Consider the following 9652-nt stretch of genomic DNA (forward strand, 5'->3'; position numbering starts at 1 on the left):
CCCTCCCTCTCTCTCTCTCTCTCTCTCTCTCTCTCTCTTTCTTTCTTTCTTTCTTTCTTTCTTTCTTTCTTTCTTTCTTTCTTTTTTTCTGCTGTGATCAGACACCATGACCAAGGCAACTCTTATAAGGACAACATTTAATTGTGACTGGGTTATAGGTTCAGAGGTTCAGTCCATTATTATCAAGGTGGGAACATGGCAACATCTAGGTAGGCATGGTACAAGAGGAGCTGAGAATTCTACATCTTCATCTGAAGGCTGCTAGCAGAATACTGGCTTCTAGGCAACAAGGATGAGAGTCTTAAAACCCATGCCCACGGTGACAAACTTACTCCAACAAGGCCACACCTTCTAATAATTCCACTCCTGGGGCCAAGGCTATGCAAACCATGACAGCCCACCAACATCACTGAATTCTAATCAGTTAACCAACCTTGGGGGTGGGATTTGAAAGTGTGGCATTGTTCTGTGTAGTTATCAATGTCCCTTACTCATTCAGAGGGAGAGCTGAGAATTACGTATTCACACAAGAGGGGAAGGCAGAATCCAGGGAGGACATTGGATCCTCATGCATAGAGGAGCCATGGCCCGAGACACAGATCCACTTAACAAGCATGGTGAGGTTCACAAAGCAGAACTCAGGGGTTATCAATTGCTCTCTGTTCTTTGATACCCTCATTAAATTTTATATCGTAGGTCAATTATCTTAGAAAAACACATGCACAAAGGTAGACAGGGCGCTGTTGCTTTAGTCATTGAAGAGGTATAAATGCTCCAGTATGTAGTTTTATGAGGAGCTGCAATGCTAGGCAAATGATAAACCTCTTAAGAGCTTAGTTGCCCTCTGGTCCCCATGCTGGGGGCATGCTTACACAAATATGCATGCACATGAGATAAATAGGGGCTGGAGCTCTGGCTCAGCCACTAAAAAGATTTGTTCCTCTTCCTGAGGACCAGAGTTGTTCCGTTCCCAGAACCTGTATCCGGTGGCTTGTAACCATTTATAACTTGTAACTTCAGGGGCATATGATACCTCTGGTTTCCATGGAAACCTGCACACAAGTACACACACACACACATGCAGCACACATAAAATTGTAAAAGTAAATGTAATAAAATAAAAAGAAAAATGTATATCGAATGATAACGTAAGATGATGCATGTTCATTTTTTTAAAAATTACGTATACGGGAATTTTGTGGATATATGTTGATACTCCATATGTTTATCTTGTACCTATGGAGAGCAGAGACTACATTAGTTCCCCTTGTCCTGGAGTTATAGATGGTTGTGAGCCAGCACGTGGATGCTGGGAATCGAACCTAGGTCTTGTAGAATATCAGCTGGGGCTCTTAATTACCGAGGCACCTATCTTCAACCCCTTAATAAATATACTTGCTTTTTCTTTTATCAAAAATTTAAATATAGAGTACAGCCAAAGGGAGGACCAAGGCTGTACTGCTGAAGTCGGTTATCTTGCAAAACTGACACTTCATCATTATAGATTAGTCAACTGAACATGAAGAAGGGATTTAATGTCCCACCGATCTCAGACTTCCTGTGTTGACATGACAACCATGTTTTAATACACTGTTCCAATGAACAGAATTTAGCCTTGTCTTTTTTATGACAAAGTATGTGATACAGTCTTTCTATTAAGTGTTTTAGCATACACTCCTTTGTTTTTTAAAGTCAAATAATTTATTAGAACATAGAAGCCTTCAGAAAAATATTGCTTTGTGGCCTGTTGGTAGCACCCGTTCCTATTCTCTGTATGAATCTTAGTGTGAAATCATTGCACCCATGATTAAATGTGTGTGGGACACGGCTGCTATTTTGACTTAAAGGCCATCAGAAGCTCATCAACCACTCCACTGCTGCAGAAGTTCCAGAATGTGGGAGACTGACCTGCCCAGTGGTTTTACCCATAAACACAACACACTTTAGTAACATGACGCTTTTCCCAGAAGCTTTTGAGTAGAGATAAGTTTCCAGGAATTCAGTTCTAACATTGAAACCACAAAATGTTTTTTGGTGAATATCAGTTGCATCAAGAAATGTAATGTTTCCAAAAGGGTCAGTGACTGTGTGCCATGAAGTCCACAGTAATTCGGCACAAAGGCACTAACTCACATGTAGATAGTTTTGGCTGAGCCCTGGAGGAAGTAGAAGTCTGGGTGTCCCCACTGTCCTTGTAGCAGGGCATCCTAGTTCACATCCTGGAGGTCAAAAGTGCCTCTCAATGGTCACAGAGTTGGGAAAGCCCCATCTCTCCTCTTTGGGCTACAAGCAGAGACCTCTCAGTAGCAACATGTCTGTCCCATGGGTTCTGTCAACCCATTTCCCTGGGCAGCAGCTGCTTGTGTAGCTACAGGAGTCTCTCCCACAGGGACAGGGGCAATCAGGACTCTGCAAGGTAAAGCTTGTACTTGAGTACTCTCTACCCAGCCTAAGGTGTACCCTACTCTACAGAGGAGGAGGGTCCACACATCAAGACTGAGATGAGAGGCAAGTTCATCTGAGAACAGACAAAAATCCTGGCTGGCCCTATCATTGAATCATATAGAGGAGGGCTCACCCAACCTGCTCTAACACTGGGAAAGGCTTCAGTGGGAAAGAAACATGGGATTACACCAAACAAGAGAGAAGAGAGCTAGTGGAGGTTGCAGAAGTAGGGCCTTGCATGTTAGGGACAGTGTTCAGGAGCAGTGTGAGATGGGTGAAGGAAGTATGGGAGATAGGAGGAAAGGAGACTGAGGAGTGGCCAGGCAAATCAGTGATACCCAGGCCCTAATGTCGCCATGCTCATTGTGGTGGACAGTTAACACTGTCAATGTGACACAGTCACAGAGCAGACTGATGTGTGCTGGTGCACCGATGCCAGCCTGGTCCACAGCTGGGGCTTCCCAGACTCTGGCCACCCAGGGAAGAGGAGAACACTTGCTGCCTGTAGTTTTATAGCATCCTCAGACACGTCTCCCCTTCTGGAGTGGGGCAGGGCTGTGTCAGTGAGGTTAATAGAAAGGACCCAACAGCAGCCCTGAGTGTCAGAATGACTTCCCTGGCTGGCTGTGAGAATTTCTGACAGCAGCCTTATGGGGTTTCTGGCTGAGTTGTTTCTAAGCTAATTGAAGTGACAAGGTGTGTCACACTTTGAATCCATGGTAGAAATGTTTGATACAGTAAAATAATTGTTGGTTTGTGTGTGTTCGTTGCACACAGTGATAGACCTCATCTGCTACTTTTATGCTGGCAAGCCGTGTACTTCAACTGTATCCGCCTACCCTTTCTTTCTCCAGCCTTAGTACAAACCATTGCTTTAGCTTGTCATCAAAAACTATGTGTGGATTCACAAAGGAAAGACATATATTTCCACATCTGACTTTCTTCATTTAATATGATGATCTTCAGTTGCTTCCATATTTCCACAACTGATATAATTATGTTCCTTTCGATGGTTGAATAAAACTTTATTATACACATAGTATACACTCATACTATATATAATATATTATATATATGCACACATATATATGTATACACATATATGCGCAACATTTTCTGTATCTAGTCATCCTTTGAGGCATTTAGGCTAATACTGATACTAAACTACTATAAACAGTGCTGCAGTATACATGGGTGTTCTGGCGCCTATGCGGTGTGTTGACTCACTTTGAGCCCTTTGGTAAATACTCACGAGTGGTTTAACTGGGCCGTATGGTTGTTCTCAGTTTAGATTTTTACGGAGCTGCCACAGTGACTTGCGTCAGTGTCTGCAGCAGCTTGCACTCCCACCAGTGGCACACGAGTTCTCCCCTCTCCCAGTATCGTCACCATATCGTCACCAGCATGTTGTTGCTTTCTTGGTGATTTTGATGTGTGGATTTGTACTCTGAATGTGTTGGCATGTCCTTGGTGTCAAAGCGTGCTGGACAGTTTTTCATGTACTCACTGATCATTCGCACTTTGTCTTCTGGGAGCTGTGAATTTTATTAGCACATTTACCGATTACATGGTTTGACTCATTTCAAGCCAAAGGTCTATCCAATTGCAGTTCAGAATATGGACGCAAAGGATAAAAGTCTGCAAAGTTTTTGAGAAAACCTCTAGGTGGACTTGGGCTGTTCACTGGGGTAAGGTACGCTCAGTATCTGTACTGGCTAATTTTGTGTCAACTTGACACAGCTGGAGTTATCACAGAGAAAGGAACTTCAGTTGAGGAAATGCCTCCATGAGATTCTGCTGCAAGGCATTTTCTCAATTAGTGATCAAGTGGGGAGGGCCCCTTGTGGGTGGTGGTGCCATCTCTGGGCTAATAGTCTTGGGTTCTATAAGAAAGCAAGCTGAGCAAGCCAGGAGAGGCAAGCCAGTAAAGAACATCCCTCCATGGCNTGGAAATGTAAGCCAAATAAACCCTTTCCTCCCCAACTTGCTTCTTGGTCATGATGTTGTACAAGAATAGAAACCCTGACTAAGACAGTACCCCACTTGTACATCTTTCTAAACAGGAGGAGTGAAGCCTTCTGGGCAATGATCAAGTTATACAGGCTATTATCACATCAAAGGGAAAGAAAAGCTTACTGGATAATGGTGACCAGACCCTCTGATTGTCAAGGAGAAGAGACATTGAGCAAAGACTGCTGGGTGTCAGTGTTGGAGTCCCACCATCTCTGTGTCTAGCTGGTTCTCGGTCATTCTCTCCTGAAGTGGAAGTTTCTACATGTGTCATGTGATACAGACTCACTTGGTGTTTGTTAAGGCGAGACCCATGGGAGCCCATGTGATATCTGGAGAAAGTATAAATAGGACTCGACAACGACAGGCCTCTTTCTTCAGCCAGCCTTGCAACACCTTGTGGGTCTAGCGTCTTCTCTGGTCTTCACTTCGTTGAAAGAGGCATGGCAGAGAACTCCAAGCATCCTGGCTGGTTCTGGTAACTCCTGCTGAGTTGTGCCAGTCTGGCAGAGGCCTAGCTGTTTCTGCTGGATCCTGCCACCACTGCTGATTTATGTTTGGTGTCCTGATATTGCTGAACTGGACTGCTGTTAATCCTGACAAAGAGATTAGAATCTCCCCCATGGAACTACTTCTAAACAGGCCTACAACCCTTGTCCTATTTTCCATCTTTTCTCCCCTACCTTTGGCAGTGGGCTAGAAGGGGGATTAAAGCATTTGAGAACCCTTATTAAAAGGAGGTTTTAGAAAGTCTATGCCTATACTCTCCTTTAACCATTTGGCTTTGCTTGCTCTGTTCTCTTGCCTCTCATTCCTCTCTCTCTTTGCTAGGTTCCAACTGTCTACATTGCACATGCACATAGCATTTACCTGTAAGGTTCATAATTCTGTGTCTTTGAGGTTAACATGCCCTGTGGTACCTGGGTGTTGGAGTGTAGAACACGAAGGACTTAACACTATAGCAAAAGGGATCCAGGACTCAGACCTCATCATGCTGACATTTTGTTGTTAAGATTCAGGTCGGGGATCATGCCCGGGACAAGAAGTCAGTCCTTCCGGGCTTCTCTTGCTGTCTCCATTGGTGATGGAGATCACTGGTGATGATCCTTAGGTAGGTGATGTAGAAGTATTAGTGCTTAATATTCATGCTTCTAAACTATGCATAATGAGATATCAGGAAAACTTTAAAAACAAGTTGTTCTTTACGCAGCAATACATTCATGTCGATGTCTGGTGAGTTGTTTGTTTGTTTGGAGTAAGCCCCAGACAGAATAAAACCTATGGAGTCTGTTTTATGCTGGAAGCAAATGTAACGACCAGAAAAGTCTCCCATGCAGAAGCAAAGGAAAGCAAACCAGAGCTCCACAGCACAGGGTTGGCATGGAGGAGAAGCTGCGTTTCCCACCAGAGACGAGGAACAAAGAAGCAATCACAATCAAAATGCATTGTATCAGTGTGTGAACAATTCAAAGAGTAATAAGAGTGTTACTTAAAGATGTAACATCCATCTCTTTGTTTCCTTTAAATGTGTCTTATAGTGTAGTGTGTTAAGTATTTACATCTGAAGCTGGTAACCTAGTGATATACATGAGACCTACTAAACTGAGGTAGAAAAAGGACAAGAGTAAGTTCCTTGGTGACAGGTGAGCTGTGCTGGCAAAGGGTGGTAATAATCACTTGCTGCTGGGTCCTGCTGGGTGGGACCTGAGGAAGGCCTTCCCCATGGCTTGGATTGCACCTCAGCTCCAAGTTAAGACCTCAAAAGAACATGTCTGCTCATGACTATTCAGCTGCTGGGATGAATGTTTGGACTCTAGGGAGTTGTCCATCCTCTCTTGACCTGAGCTGCTGAGATGTCAAAAGTGTTACTTCATTTGTTGTAATATTGGTATATGCTGATACCCTTGATATGTTTAATGTTTTACTGGTGATGTTATTCGATCACTGATGATTGAATCCACTTGTCCGTTTCTCTGCCTCATGTCCCTTGTTTGTTAGGTTGAACTTTATTCAAACTGTAGCACATAAGAGGCAGCTTGGTACCCTCCTTTCCATAGCAGGATGTTGCTGGTTCCTGTAGCACACAGTAAGGCATGTGCCAAGGGGAACAATTATCTGTCCTAGGTATGTGGTGTCCATGTTTGGAAACTGCATGCCCACAGCTGGTGAGAAGCAACTGTACTCAGCGTGAGTGTTGTGTTGGAGTTGGCCACAGGCTCCTATACTCTGCACATGGAAGGCACATCCTAGCTTTTAGCACTATTAAGGGTCTTCATGGATGGGGCAGGTGTGACATTTTTCTGAGATCTACCTGCTGAGTGTTGACCAACTGACAGAAACCAAGGGTGCTGAGATGCTAGGAAGCCACGTTGTCATGGTAACCACTGCAGGTGTGATGCTTCAGGAGGAAGGAGCTCTTTGCTCTACACACATTGCCTGGCTACGTGTCATGATGATAGCCAGCTTACATGATTTCTCCAGATGAGAGCAGGTAGAAAGCCGGTACCACACAGAGGTGTAGCTGGTGTTCTTCCCAGTTCTCAGAGATGCATTCATGAGTGTCTATGTGCGTGTTTTCTGGGGGAGATTCTAGATATTGTATCTTGCTCCTTTCTGAAAAAAAATTATGAGAAGGCGAACAGAGGGAAAGCCTGCTGGTCATCTGCTATACAGAGAGCTGAGCAACATGACATACATGTATTACTATTATGTAGCAGACTCTGGGGCCTAAGGACATGGCCTGGGGAAGAGAAACAGGATGATGTTGTATAACGGGCAGGTCATCTAGCTACTAAGAAGCCAGAATTAAGAACCAACAAAAGGTACATCATTCGTTCATGAACTAATGTTTTCATTTTTGTCCCCCCTCCCTCCTCGCTTCTCTCTAATTCTTCCTTTTATTCTGAGACAAGATGGCATAGGTTGGCCTGAAAGTTGTGATCCTTCTGCTTCCACCTCCAAGTGCTGGGATTGAGGTATATCTCTTGCTGGTAACAAATACTACTTCACAAGCAACCCTGGGCAATGTACAGTCATCGAGGAACCTAGCTAAAACATGGAAGAATTTCCTTTTATCCTTGAAACTATACTTTAACAGGGGAGGTGAGTAGTGTACACAAATACATGATTACTCTCCCTCCCTTTTATTCCCCTTCAGTCCTGTCTGCTCCTCCCCTCCCCAGCCCTTCTCTTCCCCTTTCTTCTTTCCCGTTCTCCTTTCTCCCCTTCCTGCCATCACCTTCTTCCCTTCTTTCCTTTCCTTCATTTTCCTCCTTTCTTCCCCTCTTCTCCTTTCCAGTTTCTCTCCTTCCTCCCTTACACTCCATCCTTCCTCCTCATTCTTCCCCTTCTGTCTTCACCTCTTCCCTCCCTCATTCTTCCCTTTCCTCATTTTCTTTATATTCCCATGATATCTTTGTAGATTCATTTTAGGTGGAGGTAGCTCTGTCTGTGTATGGAACACATCCAGGGTGAGGGGGATGAAGACATGTGGTGTGAGTGGGGGACAAGCTCGGCTCTCAAAAAGGAGTCAGTCAGCCACAGATGGGCTCCACTCCTCTCTCTCCATTCCTTGGGGACCTCCTCCAACTCCTAGACTCCATTGCTGTATCTTCATCTTTAACCCCCTGAAGAAGCCATCACAAGTGCCTTGCTCAGTTCTCCTGGCAGTAGTGAGGGGGGATTTTGATAGAGTTTTCTATTCAGTATTCATCTCTTTGATGTTTTGCTCAGTGCTATCATTTCCTCAGAGAGATTTGAGTTGTGGTCCCAGATAACCCTAGCCAATGAAGAAGTGATTGTTGGCTAGTCTGGAGCCTGGGTGATGAATAGGAGAGAAAGGGGGATCAGACAGAGTTCCACAAGGGCTAATTCAGGGATTAAGGAGGTCATGTAATTGGAGATAGGAGTGAATTTATAGCTGTACTTTTAGCAGGAAGGCCAAAAGACAAAAATTCCATAAACACACACCGATGATAGGGAGGCAAAGACTACATTGGTCTGAATGATCTGCATGATCCTGAGCGGGGATAGTAGAGGATTATGTGGAATCCTGAAAAGGTGAAGTTTTAACTTATATGAAATAAATTATCTGCTGTTTGATAATCTCTAGTAGGTGGAGTGGAGATTCGCGAGTACTTCCTCGACGTTTCAAATACTGTATTCTTTTCTTGTGCTTCCTATTTTAAAATATTTAATAAATTTATTTTTAAAAATTCTTTGTGTGGGAAGGGGTACCCATGGAGCCAGAGGGGAAAGTTACTTTCTTTGGGGCTGAAGTTACAAGAGGTTATGAGGTATCTGAGCTAGAGGTTATGAGCCAAACTCACATGTTCTACAAGAGCAGCAAGCACTCATTTTTTCTCTATCATATATATATATATATAATTTTGTGTGCATGTCCCTGTGTGTACATTTGTGTATGTATTGCATGTATGTATGTATTATGTGAGTGTGTTTACATGTATGCATGCACAAGTATTCACATGCAGTAACTACAGTGTGGAGGTCAGAGGACAACTTGTAGAGGTCAGTTCCCTCCTTTAACCCTGTGGAACCTAGGGAATCAAATTCAGGTCCTTTGGCATGGTGGCAGGAGTCAATCTCACTGGTCTCAAACTGTAATGTATAATGACAGCAAATATGTCTGTTTTAGAGTTTGAGAATTCTAAGAGAATGGTATACTTAGCAGGTCGAGACTTGTGGCCATATCAAGAAGTAGCAGAGACTGAACTTGTCCTCCTTAGAAAGCTAGGGATGTCAATGTGGGCCTAATTCCATGATCCATCTAACCCCAACTCTCTTTCTCTCTCTCTCTCTCTCTCTCTCTCTCTCTCTCTCTCTCTCTCTCTCTACATATATATATATATATATATATATATATATATATATATATATGGTTTATTTATTTATTTATTTCATGTATGTGAGTACACTGTTGCTGTCTTCAGACACACAAAAAGAGGGCATCAGATCCCCATTACAGATGGTTGTGAGCCACCATATAGTTGCTGGGGATTGAACTCAGCACCTCTGGTATAGCAGTCAGCGGTCTTAACCACTGAGCTATCTCTCAAGCCTAGCAAGCACTCTTAACCATTGAGACATCTCTTCACTCCCTCAAAACTTGTACTTAACAGTTTATCTTACTAGTATATGTCAAGTCAAGCATTTCTTTTTTTTTTTTTTTTTTTTTTTT

The sequence above is a fragment of the Mus pahari genome, chromosome 19, assembly GCF_900095145.1.
Source record: "Mus pahari chromosome 19, PAHARI_EIJ_v1.1, whole genome shotgun sequence".
In the NCBI taxonomy this organism is placed as follows: Eukaryota; Metazoa; Chordata; class Mammalia; order Rodentia; family Muridae; genus Mus; species Mus pahari.